This window comes from Eutrigla gurnardus (genome assembly GCF_963514095.1).
Source record: "Eutrigla gurnardus genome assembly, chromosome: 18".
Taxonomy (NCBI): Eukaryota; Metazoa; Chordata; class Actinopteri; order Perciformes; family Triglidae; genus Eutrigla; species Eutrigla gurnardus.
Window position 1 is genome coordinate 11,511,920 of NC_139929.1, and position 15,555 is coordinate 11,527,474.

Below are 15,555 nucleotides of genomic sequence, written 5' to 3' on the forward strand. Positions count from 1 at the left end.
GGAAGAGGTCTTTTTTCAGCTATACTCTGCTTTTTTAACAATTCCTCTCAGAGCCGTCCAATATCTGCTCATCTAAACTAGGATGAAACACTGCAAAACCCCCTTCTTTATTTAGTCTAGGGGCAGAGAGCTGATACATCAGTGAAACCGCTGACAAAATCGGCCCTGTTAATACCTACAATTTCATATACAAGAACATTCCTGCGCCTGCTCTGCTCTTCTTCTTTACTGTCACAGAAAAAAAGGGAGTTGTATTCTTTTTTTCTTAAAGCAAATAATTAAAGATTATTCCGAGGCTGGTGCCAGGCCAGAAAAAAAGAGGCAGGGTTTGAGAGGGATAGTGTTGGCCGGAGTCTCCTCGGGGGAGTAGTGGAGACACATGCTTGCTTGCCTGTATTAGATCAGATTGAGACCTACATTGGAAAAAGAAAAGAAATATGCTTTTTAATAATGTTTATCCCTGAAGTTACATTTATTATCATTAATATTATTATTAGAATTATTATTATGATTATTATTGTTATTATTTAGTGAAGAAATGGTGGTTAAGAAATTAAAATTATTTGAGTTTCCATACTTAGTAAAAGAATTGTGAATTGTATTATTATTATTATTCATATTATCATTATTACTATTATTATTTTTGGAATAACTGATGAGGTCAACACACAAATTGTCGAGTAAATGTGTCTCATGTCTCATTACAGTGTTTGTTTAAGACCACATGTCATGCATAATTAATTAGCCACTTATTCCCTGACAAGCCCTGCCAATGGCCTTGATATCCACCTGTTATTGCCTTCAGGAATACCACATGCCAATCATGTTGCATATGAGAAAGACATGCATACAACGGCATGTGATTATGCTGATATATATACTTGAACCAAACAGAAAGGGGGATTTGATACACGTATCCCATCCTTGCTATCGTGTCTTTAAATTACACAGATATAAAGTATCACTCTCTCCTTATTTTTCCTTACGGTCTATTAATGTGCATTTTTCCTCTCAGCCTCTTCAATCCCCGTCTTTGTCTTTGGCCAACGAAGAGGGAGAATGCATCATTTGTCATGGGACGTCTTGTGCTATTGTGGTGTATCTTTTGTCAAACCTGGAGAAACTTAGTCATTCATCAACTCTATTTCCCTCTTAACTCCGATCTCGTCTTCTTAACTTCTCTGTGTGCATATTGTTTTCCAGTTTTGTCTTTACCTTGCCAGCTTTTAAAGCGATGAAAATACTTCTGAGAGCAATCGATAAAAATGTGGCATATAACCTTTTGTACTGTGCATTATTTGTTGGTGAGTACAAGAGGGACAAACCTTTCTAAAACAAAAGCCTGCTGAATGCTTTGTTGAATATGTAAGATGAGGACTTTGAGGCACTCACATGGACCTGAAGGGCTGAGCAAGTGTCCTTCAGAGTGGCCGTCTCAAGGAGTATAAAGGACAAGCAATGTCACAGACTGAAAGGTGGCTGCAGCGCTACACTAATATACAGAAATAAAATAAGAATAATTATATAGCTGATGTACAATGGAGTCAAAGAGTATAAATGAGGACCACGTCTGTTTGCATTAGAATCGTGTGCAATAAACTCCCCTCCCTAGCTGACTGCCATACCACTGAAAAAACAACACCCAGAGATGCAAATGAAAGGGGAGACAGAGAGCAACAGAGAACATGAGACACCAACAGACGTCCACAGAGAAAGCAAATTAGTGAGACAATACGAGAGAAAAAAAAGTGAGGCCTCATTTTGTCAACAGCCTATTTTAGTTGACCTAAACCTGAGAATCTTAGCCACCCCCAGGGCCCACAGGACCTCAAATCAAACAGAAAGACTCTCCGAAACACACGGCCCCGATTGTTCTTCCCCACCCCGCCCTTTCCACTTTGAAATGAAAAGAATAAACATATTATTCTAAATGAAATACCCAGACCCATGTTTTTCCATGGCTAATATCCTGTATGAGATGGCTGATGCAAAATAGGCAGGAGAGCCTGAGAACGGGACGCAGCACAGAGGGAAGAGAAAAATCCCCCTCTTTCTATTTTCCCCTAAGAGACTGATGAAGGCCTGGCGAGATGAGAGAGAGACAGACATTGAGACGAGAGAGAGAGAGGGAGAGAGAGGGTAACGCAATCCTGACTGGCGCAGGACCAACAGCAACAAAAACATTTAGATAACCGCGCTCAATAATGAACGATTTCAATGAGGACAAAAATTACATTTCCTACAGATAACATGCCCCCTTCCCATAACAGAGCCAGAAGAGCCCCGAAACCACGTCATGCTCAACAGTGGTGCACTGGCGTATTATGTTAGGGGAGGGTTGTAGTAACTGTATTAGTATCCTTTTACCCCGCCAGAGACAGTACTTTACTGGTTGTAAGAACGTCGAGTAGGACGAGCTGAGAGAGACGGAAAAATATAGACTCCGTATGACAACTTGACTACCTTCACTCGAAAAAGCAACAAATCACTCCTCAACCAACTGAGCCATAACACGACTGGTGGCACGGCTCAAACGATTACCGATCTGCAATACACACTACAAGGGCCACTCAAAATAACACTCCACATACACATAACCGAGGATCGCTGCCGCACACTTGATCCTCACAGGTGGTGCAGGTCACAGCGAGAACACCATTCCCACCTTTCCTATCCGCTAAGCACTCACGTCCTTTCATGCCAAAGTCTGTCAAGTTGTTGAGAGGGGAAGAGGCAAGAAAAGAGGAGATATAGCGTGGAAAGGAGGCAGAGAAAGAGAGAGGGAGTCTTTGTCCTCCTCCACTCAGCTCCAGCACGTTTCCTCCTCTGGTCTGGCTGGCATTAACATATGAAAGGAGAGGGAAGGCGTGCAAAAGGTCAAAGAAAGAGGATCCTGTCCAATGAGGGACAACAAAAACAGGCCACACCGGCCTTTGTGGCGTTCATGTTCTCCACTACCCAACCCAGCGCCCCTCCCTCGACCCTGGATCATTTCCATACGCCAGATGCAATAGCAATGATGACGGTTGATCATAAATTACTCACAAAGTCGAGTCGGGTCATATGGAAGTCATGGTGGCAATTTTAAGCTGCGTCACCACCCTTGTGCCCCCACCTACCACTACCAGCAGGGCTCTCACACACACACACACGCAGGCATTCACATAAAACACACCTGCCTCGCAATTCCACAGTTTCCCTACCAAGTCGATATCCGACCAAATCCTTAGCAAACATCTCAATAAAAGGAAAATGTAAGAACGGTGTAGTTTGATTTGATCCATGAAAGCCGCTCCCTTCCTTCCATGTAAATGCTACCTGAGCCACATCCAGCCACTACATAATTGCACACTCCAGTGCTTTAGGGATACAGTTTAGTACATACATGGAGGCTTAGGAAGCTAGGAGTTACCACAGTTACTCTATTATCATACATATTGCCTCACATGACAGCTTCCATCTGCTGGCATCCGAACAAACGGACAAAAACACCGGCCTGGTGTTTCCAGGGTCCTTTCCAGCAAACACAGTCCTCTACTGGCAACAGCGGCCAGAGACAGAGGGACTGGAGGGGAGAGAGGGAGGGAAAGAGAGAAGAGGGGTAGAGCATTTCATCTCTCTTTCATCTCTGTCACCCAGTCAAGCGTTCAATGCCCCATTCAGTGCCTGCCCAGCATTATGCAAAATAATGCTAATCCCCTTTCCCGTGCTTTCACACTTGTATAAACCGCCGTTCCTGCCTCTGAAAAGCAATTATATCAGTTTACATTCCTGTCAAAAAACAGGATTAGCATGCAAGTACTAGTAGCACCAACTAGGCCCAATCTCTATCCACCTTTGGCTAGTGGGAAGCACAGAAAATTAAATGTTTGTCCACCCTCCCCCTTAAAAAAGAAAGTCCCGCTGCTTGGTTGGGGGGAGCTATAAAGATGTGATGTAATTAGATATTTGGATGGAATGAAAAAAAAAGGGCTGAAAGTTTCAAAGGCAGAACTCCTTGTCCCTGTTATTTAGGCCCACGCTTTTCTTTGCCAGAATCTCAGTCTTGTACAATAATCAAAAACAAATTCAGCTATGTCGCTACACAGGGCCATACCAGTCTCACAGCCCCAGTCTCGCTTCACAGACAGCAGTGTGTTACACATGTGACACACACGACACACAGCTGAACTATTGTCGTCCCGTCCCGACACATTGCTGCCACATGCGCGCAGCCTTGCTAATGCACGAGTGCACATGCAAACACACTGGGCAGACAAGGAAAGATGGCAGAGTATTTTTGAATATGCAAACGCCCGTACAAGCGGAACGTGTGTAAATAGGAGTCATTGTGTGCCGGTCTAATCTGGACAGTCGGGCCTCTCTCTGCCCCTCTCATGCCTTTTGGGGGGTGCGGAGGATGTACACCCATCCCGGCTGACGACAGATCAGGGGACATTAGTCAGCACAATTAGCCAGGTCGTCATGGCGACTAATGAAATTTGGCAAAGCGGCCAGCCAGAGATTTAAATGAGCTATATAGCTGGTTATGTGCTACGGGGGGCTGGCTGGCTGGCTGCTGGCTGGTTGCCTTACACACACCCATTATTCTCTTTTCTGCCGTGGTGGTACAATAGAGTCACTTGTATCTCAGCCGATACCCACCGGCGGTACAAGCTCTCCGCCTGACAATTTGCATATGTTAATATAATTAAGTGCTAATTACACTAAAACTCGAATATTCACAAGTACCCTCCCTGGGAGCTACGGAGGGGCTTGATCTCGTTCCAAGTCTTTAACCCTCCTCCGCCTCTCGCTCAGTGTGTGTGATAGAGAGAAAGTGTGTGTTGGCGGTGGTGCCCCAGGGCTGACAAAGGAAGCCCCCCTCTTTGAGACATAATGCTGAGCTGTTGCGGACTTCTTAGCTTCTCCCCCTACAGGCCTCGCTGAGCCAGGATACCTTGACACTACTACTGCAGACCATCACACACGCACACACACTCACACACACACACACACACACACACACACTACATAACCATAAAGAGAATATCACACCTTGATCCATCTAAAATATTCAGCTGTTAGATACCTCTTTGCATCAAAAACTACATGCCGGGAACACTTGCATAATACATGTTGCATAAAACACTATCCATTAAAAACCTAAGTAAGAAGTGTGAAAGAGAGAATGTGAAAAAGACAACTTGGCCTGTCAAATATGATGATCCAGCTCGGAAGCCTGAAAATTAAGAATTTACTTTGACTTTGTAAATTCAACCAGCCACCGCCATTAGTGCGAGGAGAATGCTGGATGTGTTCAATATTGAATCCCCTCGAATCTGGTGACCGGAATGATAGCAGTTATTTGAGCCACAGATAAGAGACAAAAAAATCTACATGATTCCCCCCAGTGAGTATGTGTGTATGGATGTGAGAGTGTGTGTAGGCCTGCCGTTTTGATAATGGAGGACAGGCGGTTGTGCTTTTCAAATCGTAATGGCCGTGAATCAGGGAGGAAGCCAAGCGGTCGTGCTACAATTAGAGCTCTTTTGTGCCTCTTCCTCTGTCTCTTTCTCCCTCTCTTTTCGTGTTTTCACTCACTGACACTCTCCCTATCAAGGGTATGTTAAAACAGTCTACTCTGCTCTGCTGCAAAGGCTGAATGGAGAGGGGGGGGGATCGTGGGCTGAGTGGGGGGGGATATTCACACTGTGCTGCTGCCGGACACGCACGTATACATGCGTGCACACGCGCACCAGATGGTACAGGAAGGAGGATTAAATAAACACACATGCACAGACACACACCTAGTGGCAGACAGACGCCTCTGTGTGCACTGTCCCTTAATGAATGTGTATGGGGAGTCAAAGGGTCCAAGCTCATTTAGTTGACTCTCAATGAGATGCAGCATTATGACTATGGTAATACGCTCCTCCCTTCCCCAATAATCATACACAGGTCATTGTGTCAGAGTGATTCATTTCCATCGCACACATACGCCAGATGTTATTATGCAGGAGGGTAAATCTCTCCAATGGACGTCGATGGGCTTCTATGCAAAAAAGGCGAGAAGTGGAGGAGAAAGAGAAGACGAAAAAAAATATATTGTTATAGCAGTCCAGCGTGTAGTAAGCTATACTGCTCGCTGAAGCGTGTCGGCTGGTAATGCAGGTTTGGATGTAGCCCTGTGTGTGTGTGTGTGTGTGTGTGTGTGTGTGTGTGTGTGTGTGTGTGTGTGTGTGTGTGTGTGTGTGTGTGTGTGTTTGAGGAGGGGAGCTCCCCTCCACTAATACCTGCTACTCGGATTACCACAGCGTCTTAAGTATTCAACCGGACTCATATTTTCCCTTTCTGCCCTTTTAGCCAAATTGGCTGTCTTTACACTGTAAAGCAGCGATATAGCCCTCCTTACTAAGGGCCTATGGGGGATCCACGAAGAAGAACATTAAAATGCAGCGATAGCCTTGTTGCAAAGCTCCTCTCTATTTCTCTCTTTCTCTCTCCCTCTCCCTTTCTGCAGCAAAGGCTTCTAAATCATCCAGCCTCCTCTATTAGACGGGAGACTTATTGAGGTAGAAACCATAAAAAATGAAGAAGGGAAATTTAATCCCTGAAATATTGATTTGCACATTAATATCAGATAGGCAGAGGGCAATCTAGCCGGGTGGAAATGACACATTGTCGACCCCTAGGAGAGGCCCGAGCCAATCTTCTTGCTGCATGTGTCTTGGGCCCAGGAGTTATAGGACAGACTCAGCCCCCGTCTCCCTCTCTCTCTCCCATCCTCTCCTCCTCCCAGTACCCTCTCATCCCTCTCACCCCCCCACCCCCTCCCTCCATCCGCACCCTTAATGAAGGCTGCAATGCTGAAAATGCATTAGCTTTTAATAATCAAGGAGCATTTTCAAGCCAACAGCTATTGTCCTCCCAGGGCTGTCAGCCCATCTTTCACACTATATGTTTTTGTATCCCTCCCCTCTACTGCTACGGGTAAAATGAACGTTACAAGCTGCTTAACTAACATGCAGAGATATACACACCCAGCCTTTGATAGTGCTAAGACACCACGCACAGAAAAACAAAAACAAGGAGCCTGGGCTTATGCAAACATAAACCTCCGAAATTCTCTCATTTGCAACACAAGAATGATAACATGAAGATTCTGCTATTACAGAGTGAGACAATACTGTCATTAACTGATGAAATTCACTGCAATTAGACAGGATCGTCTCATCTCATAATTTCACTTTTCTGATTTTTTTTTTTTTTTTTTGTTATTAGGCCAAAGCTGCATTTCTGTAATGAAATTAAGTATTTTTACACAGATGCAATTAAATTAAATCCTGTCCACAAAAAAGAAATCACTGCTCATATGTTAGCAATCTTTAAAATTGAGTTAACAATTAATTGACAGAAAAACAGGAATGCTTTTTTTATTGAATTTAGTTTTTTAATTTAAATATCAGCTAACGTCTCCACATATAAACATAATAATCATAATAATAATGATATTAATGACAATAGTAATAATACTAAATTAATTCGGATTATTAAAGCAGTGGTAACGGCCCATATTCGCGGTGTGAGATTCTATAGAAAAACCCGTATTTTGATGAAAAAGTAGGCTCACACTGTATTAAAAAAACCCTGTACGCATTCAATAATCCACACAAATATAGGTAAACTGTTTTAAAGTATTTTTGGGGGAGATAAATACGCTGTGAAATCCATATGAAAAAGGCAGAAAAGCCGTGTATAAATAGACAGTCCTGTAAAAAGGTCGTCTAGCCTGTACACCGTTCATGGAGCGCATACAGTCCCTCTACGCACACACACTCACACACACTCAGTACACCGTTACGTACCCGGGTTGGAGACTGACTGGCCCCTTGGCCCTGATGTTTTGTTTTTTTCCTCCCGTGCGATCGATGTCCCCCCCTGTCACTGTCGCGTCCCAATCCGAGCCAAGTCTACCTACCTAAAAAAAAAACAGCCACCAGGGCGCAAAATACCTGCGAACTCCTACTCCTGCGCTGTCTCCTCTAAATTGATACGAAACAGCGCCGATCGACAACTTAAAGAAGATGTTGCAACCCGGCGTCTCTGGGAATTAAGAGAATGACGATTTATATATAAGGAAATTATGAACCCAGCGACGCGAATGGGGACCGAGGGAAATGACTTATGGATGGGAGGCGGAAATTAAAATGTGTTGCTATCAATAAAGAAGAACAGAATATGAGTTTTTCATACATTCTGGGGTTTGACATGCCGGTGCTAAAGAAAAACGGGAGAGCCAGGAGGTGGCTGGCTGTGAAGGGACTCGCATGCTATCTGTAGCCCAGCGATCGGTCTCCCTCCTGGGCGACGCAGCCACCCACGCCTCGGTAAAGTGAGACTACTTTTTGAGCGCAGCAGGTAAAACATACACGGACTGCGACCGGCAAATGTGCTGCTTTTGGAACGGTCGTGTCATAAAAAAGGTATTAGTTTGAATATTTCAATATACACACTTGTGCTTACGGAAGGGGCACCGTGTCGGGAGATCGCCACTTCGGTCGTGAATGCCTGGAAGGTGCACGAAACCCGATGTGTTACAGGGAAAAAAAGAGAGAAAAAAGCTGGCTTTGAGCGCGGCAGTGCGTCCGAAATATCTATTCAAATGAAGAATCTGATGGTTGGGGAGTGGAATAAAGAGTCGGGAAGTGAGGGGGAAACATCAAGCCGGAGCCCTCGACTGGAAACGAGCTCAAAGCGGACATGTCCGAGAGATCGGACTCCTGGAAAGGCAACACCACATCCGCACTGCAAAGCCACAAAACGGGGGGGAACGCTCGCCTCGTCTCGTTAGACCTTAACGTGGAGTATTCGGCGAATGTGTCCACCACACAATCCCCGTAACAATAGTCTAAACTTTGCAAAAGGCAGGTATGGACGTGGTCTCCCAGCGTATTAGCACGGACACATGCGTGAGAACGCCTCCGACCCTGTCAGTCGCTTGTTTTATTGGAGCCAAAGCGCCGGAGTTGCACTAACATCACGATATCCGCCTTTATCCCGGACTAAAAACACACAGCACCTGTTATCCAAACAGCCCCGATGTCAAAGATCCACCAGTGAGATAGATAATCGATACCCGACCCCTAAATTTAACACACACCCCAAACTACTCAATAAAAGTTAAAGGGAGAGGTGGAAAGGAAAAAAAAAACTTACTTTCTTCCCCCTCCAAAGCCGTCACCTCCGCTTCTCTCTTTGCTCTTGGGTTTATAAAACAGTCACATCCAGCGGCTTGCGTAATTGAACAATCAAAACGTTGAAAAACAGGGAAAATTACAATAATCCTCCAACTTTATATTGGGAAAAGGGGTAAAACCACAAATGTCAAGCGTTTAGAGAGCTATCCCTTATTTTGGTTCCGGTGGCGGTGAAACGACGTGTCGACGGGCTGCCTCGCTGTTTCTCTTGTGGACGGGGGTCGGGAAACGGAGGAAAGGAAATGAAAATCCGATATGTCTTTATTCTGCTAATTATTATCGTTTTAGCCCTGTTTAAAAAAATGGCTGATTAAGTTGAGTGCGCATGTCTTTGTGTGTCTATTTCCCGATATGCACTCTGGGAATGGGTAGAGAGACAGAGAGAGAGAGAGAGAGAGAGAGAGAGAGAGAGAGAGAGAGAGAGAGAGAGAGAGAGAGAGGGCGAATGAGAGAGAGAGAGAGAAAGAGAGAGCGAGAGAGAGAGATAGAGGGAGGGAGCAAAAGAGAGACGGAGAGGGAGGGAGAGAGGAGAGAAGTGTAATTAGTGAGTTGATCAACAGTCTCCACATTGCAAATGACGCGCACACGGAGCCCTGGCGGCCGCATTGAGCGCAGAAAAAAAAAAAAACCTTTTGTATGGTTTCTCTCTATGGGCCGAATCACATGTAGAACAATGGACAACCGCTTCCTGCACACCAAACAGGCTGGACTCAGAACAACTTACAACTACTTAGAAGTCATCCTTTTCTATAAAAGCAAGTTTTTGCAGATGGATATTTCCGCACCGAAGCACAGAACGCCCCAACACCGTCTCCCTTTATATTCTTGATCTAACAAATAGAAGAGTCGAATATATTTCTGTCCATGATGCTCATGTGTATTGTATTGATTTCATCGATTTTGACACTACAGGTGAATTACCTTTTTTTTCTAGGATGCGCAGAATTAAGTCTAGAAATGTTCCGAGTATATGAACCAACTAACTTCTATGACGCTTAGAAAAAAATATATATTGATGAAATACCTCGACTTTGTGGAATTACTCATTTTTTATCACTAATGTGCATAAAAACCACACACGCGTTCTGTGAACGGGCCTACTCTTCATAGGTGTCATCATGTGCTCGAAACCCATTCACACACACACATGTGACTTATTTACACCGTTGGGCTTTGTATTGTATTCTGTGATAATAAATCATATTTTTTTTCTCTCGGAGCGAGATCTGATCTGTTGCATATATGGCACACATCAACGTTCGAGCTTAAAAATCACAGCAACAAAGCATCGCAGTAATCCACCACATGTACAGTCATCACTGCCCTTTCGGGACCGCTGAGGCCCCGTGTGGGTTCAATAGAGCCAAACTGCAAAATCCAATACAGGGTCACACAAAAATCCCCTTCTCTATTGAAAGCTCCATTCACTGGCGTTTACATTTAGTGTCCTGACAAAGTGCCTCGCTCTGTTGGCCCTATATTCTTTCAATGCAAACCGTTTACTGTGTGTTTTCCCCACCAGTTTCTTAATGGTGGCTTTTGGGCAAGTGGAAGATTTTACACAGTCTCAAACGGGGAGAAAATCAAGAGATCTTGTTCGCCTTCATGGAAAAAAAAAATCGAAGCTGGGGGTGAATTGAACTGCATGAGCCGGGGCTTGGGATGTGATGATAAGGCTGCTGCTGGCAAGCGAACTACTAGGTCTACTTTGCAGCCACATTGACTGGACTGCACCCATACCAACTGGATCCTTAAGAAGCCAAGAGATCCGAGCCCGACCCGACCCGAGGCTGTTTATTCTGGGTTTATAGAGGTCTCTGACAAAGGGGGTGGGTGGGTCGAGGTGAGGAACAGAGGCGTCACTTTTCACCCGGATCCAAGGCTCCCGCTGCTGCCGCTACTGCTGCAGCTGCCTCCCTGTCCTCCAGGGGGGTTTTCTAGCCTGTCAGCCTTGGGAGGCGTCGCTCGCAGACGGCTTGGAGAGTCGAGTCGACCCGCTGCTGCAGCGGACGCGCAAAAAGTCCAGCGGGTCCGTGCGTCGAGCTTTCTCAGAGCTGTATGGAATGGACCTATATCCCATTTGCGACCTCGTGCACCCAAATGGAGGACTTTGTAGACATAAACCAGCGTGATTTTTTCCCTTTTTTTTATGCGAGTGTCTCCATTTCTGTGAAAGGATGTACTTATTACCCACTTTCTATCATTACATTTGTGCGCGCGTGTGACATTTCCAGCGCAGTTGCTTTTGTTATTTTATTTGTTTTCAGTGAGAAAAAGAGAAAGCACAACGCGGATTTAGAGAACTGATATAGGCTGGCGCTTATCTTAACCTCCTGCGTGTTGTAAATCCCCCCGGTCTCCACCCTCCCTCTCTCCCTGCAGACGATGCTCTTTCTCCGGAGGACCGCGTGACAATAGACCGCGTTAACGAATATTTCGCCCCATTTCCATATCAGCAGCATCCTCAATTAATTATAGATTTTTATCGGTAAACTCGGGTCTGGTGTCTGTATGTGTGTGTGTGTGTGTGCTTGATTATGTGTGTGTGCGCGTGTGTGTGTGCGCGTGCGTGCGATTATTTGTGTTGTCTAAATCAAATAAATAACCTGGAAATGTCTTGGTGTGATGACTAGAAACGTAGAGCAGAACGACTGCAATTAAACCCTTTTAATTATAGTGTTATTCTCAAACATTGGATATTTATTTTTCTCCTGCACGTGCTGACATTTGAAAGGTGGCATTGAACTCATCGTGATGTCATGTCACTCCAGTAGATCAATAACTTGAAATCGTCCGGTCCGGAGATACGAGCTTTAAGGCTTATAGCACGCGCAGTAAAAGCCATGGGATGAAACCCTTGTCGCTCCATCGATATATTCTCACAAGTCAAACTGGAAATCCGAATTGAGGTTGTGTTGGATTATGTTATAATGTTTTTAAAATAGTCATAATTTGCTGTGTAAATAAATAGTGTAGCCCGTCTTGACACGAGTCCCCGGTGAGTGTTTGCTGGATGTGCATGCAGACTTCCACCTTGTTTGTCCTATGCGTCGGCGCCCTCATGGGGCTGCATGGCTGACCCCTCTGCCTCCTCGGGACACACACAAAAACACGCAAAAGCCCACAGCTCTGACCCGCAACCCGCCACCGTGACCCACCGGCCAACTCGTCAGGCAAACACGCGCACAAACAAGCTTGACAATGGCCCATAAAACACAAGTTAATAAGTTAAGTGTGTCTTTCATCGCATGACACCAACACGAGATGTTGCCACTCGCTTCAAAATAATTCAAACGAATAAAAAATGCACGTAGAAATATTTCTTTCCAAATGTGTGCAATAATCACAAACTGTATTTTCACCACAATAAAAGAAAGGGAAAAGACACAGAAATCCCCGACATGTTAAGTCACTTGCAAGTTGTCATCTGTGTTCAATTAAGGCGCAGAGCTGCGAAATCACGTATTTGCAAATAAATCAAAAAGTCAGAATTATTTCTGTTATTTCAGCGAAATTAATGTCGGAGAAAAAATGTTTCTCCAACTAGTTTGCTGAAAATACTCCACAGAGAAGTGAGCAAAAACAATTGTCTTTTTAGCAAGAAAAGAAGAAAAGGCAGTAAAACAATGACACAAAATTAAGTTTTTGTCCATATATGCTTCAACATAAACGCTCAGCGTGTTCACACTCAGCCCTAAAGCCATCCAACAGCGGTCCATAAATATGCAATCGTTATAAAAAACTTCAAATTTTCCTCCTCTTACCTCTTTTAAATCCCACAAAAAAAGCATAAAGTATAATAAGCCATTGAAAGAGATGATAAATAAAAATGTAGACTCTCGGTACCTTTGGTATAAAACATTCCGTTTTTCTTCTTTTCTGTCTTTCTCTTGCTCAGTAGCGATCCGATAATAGCATATGGAAAGTGTTTTCAAAATGCCCAGATTTGGCACATTGTCATTGAAAAGAGAGGAGCGCAGTGATGCGGTGCTACAACAGGGGAAATGAGTTGCGGATTGGACGCAGCCCGCCTCGGTGCGGACTTATCCCACTTTAATTTAATATTCCGCAATCACACACACTAGTGATGGCATATAATTCAAGGAGAAATTCAGAGGGAAGGAAATGCTTTTGTGTGTGTGTTTTTTTTTTCTTTACACCACTTTATTTGATTAAGGAGAGAGGGAACACAATATTGTGTCTTTTTCACCGTTTCCCTTCTTATGTGCCTCCCCACACCCCTCTGTTTTTATATATATATTTTTTATACATGAAACAATAGATTTATACGTGTTTGTGTTTAGACCATTTATTTAAAAATCAACAACTCCGGCTTCTTTGCGCATCGGTGTCACACTGGAATCATCCCTAACATAAAATCGAGACCCATAAACGCTTGTTTGTAAAACACTGAACCCGAAATCAATGTATTGGGACATTTCAATCGATTATATAAACGAAAATCCATAGGCAACATGAGACCGGTATCAGCCCACTCTTCCGCTCCCTTTTAAAGAGAGAGAGAGGGGGGAGAGAGAGAGAGAGAGAGAGAGAGAGAGAGAGAGAGAGAGAGAGAGAGAGAGAGAGAGAGAGAGAGAGAGAGAGAGATGGGAGAAAAAAAAGCAGAGAAGAGAAAAAAGAAACAAAGCCTGTCAATGCAGCCCTTTGCCTCAGTGACTTAGATCAGTACTTCTTCAGCATTTTCATGTCAAGGACCCCCGAATGGCCACACCTTATGCCAAGGGTCCCCGTTTAAGTGGATTCTGTCCCTGGGACTCTCAATATGTTTTTTTGTTGTTCTTATTGATTTTAAATGGCATTGTAAAGCCACTGTAAGCGGCGCTAATGGCGATACAAGTGAAACCCTTGTTCAGACATATGTTCTGTAATTGGAATAATTTCAGGTTTATGAAATCACGGTGAAATTAAACAATTCTTCATTTAGCCGGGGGGGGGGGGGGGTTACCCGCTGCGTGGCCTTCGCGGACCTTTGAGGATTCTTGAACCACGTTTGAGAACCGCTGACTTAGATGTCAAAGTGCTTCCAGATGCAAAATGATAGTGCAAGTCCTGATGACAACAATTAGACAGGAAAATGCCCCAATCAAACGGGGCCACACGGGATTACGTTGCATTTCAAGGGTCAAGGGGAACTGTTTCAGACCCCCCTCCCGACCCACACCCCTCGTCTCCACACACCCCATATCACATTTCAGCATCGTAATAACAATCAAGCACTTCAGGCACTACAATCAGGTATGCAAATTCCCAGGAAAAGGACGCTGTCAGATGAGCTATATTGCGTAAACTGTGCATTGATATGCAACATGATATGAAGGGGTAAGAAACAAGGGTATTGGGACAGGCGGAGGGGATGGGTGGGGGGGTAAAATAAGGAGGTGCCAATCATGTAAAATTTACATGGGACCACAGCTGCTAGGGCTCTCGAGCAGAGGAGAGGTGGGTGGAATTAGGGGGGATTTGGGATTAGGAGACAGGGGAAGGAGGGTCGGGGGGTGGAGGCGCAGGGTGGTGGGTCCGGTGCAGCCGCCGGTGCCACTCTGTTTATTTGATAAGAGCAATCGATGGCCCCTGACTGTAAAGTCTTTACCCAGATGCAGGCGGGGCAGGGGTCCGCCGTGCTATTGCTCCCGGAGAAGAACAAGTGTTGTGGCAAGCGAGGAGGAGGAGGAGTGGTGGACGGAGATGGGTGACCTGGGAGACGTCGTCGCCCGCATTTCCGTCGCTCGCGAGCGGAAATCAACAATATAGAAGTGCACGCGCGCACTCAGAAGCGCACGCCACGCGCGCCTGTCTCACACAACACACACCGCTGCTGTTTCCATTCAGTCTCACGTCGCCCTGCTGCCCTCCTCCCACTTGGCCCTTTGGACCTCCGATCTTTTTCATTGTTGATCCCTCTTTAATAGACACGCGTCAAGTGAGTGTCCTCCATATATGGACAGAGGAATAAAAAAGACCCCCAAACACCACACACACACACACACACACACACACACACACACACACACACACACACACACACCCGCCTCCAGCCCCGCTCAACGCCAAAATTCTATTGATTATCACTCAGATCCACACACACTTATAGACCCGTGAAGCTGCCGTGCATGGGAACAACAGCACCTGTATGCTCCGTATCGAGGAAACGGAAATCGTTTGACAGCATCAAAAATGCTTGAATGGCTCTCAATTTGGAATTCATAATTTGCATATTAAAATATTGCAGGAAGACATGAAAAAATATATATGCAGCATTTGTAAAATCATCCGTCTACTATTACGATATTTATGG

At 44.8% G+C, this 15,555-nt stretch overlaps 1 protein-coding gene across 2 annotated transcripts in view; it reads right to left on the reverse strand.

Moving 5' to 3' along the window:
- The window catches only part of zfhx4 (zinc finger homeobox 4), an 83,566-nt gene extending 70,340 nt beyond the window's left edge, over nucleotides 1-13,226 (reverse strand). The window contains exon 1 of one of the 2 annotated variants that reach the window (XM_084033891.1): nucleotides 13,086-13,226. The gene's annotated coding sequence lies outside the window, so the exon portion shown is untranslated. Of the gene's footprint in view, nucleotides 1-9,198; nucleotides 9,616-13,085 lie in introns of those variants that run through there. The other variant, XM_084033890.1, reaches the window with a different exon arrangement.
- Between the last annotated feature and the right edge of the window lie 2,329 nt (nucleotides 13,227-15,555).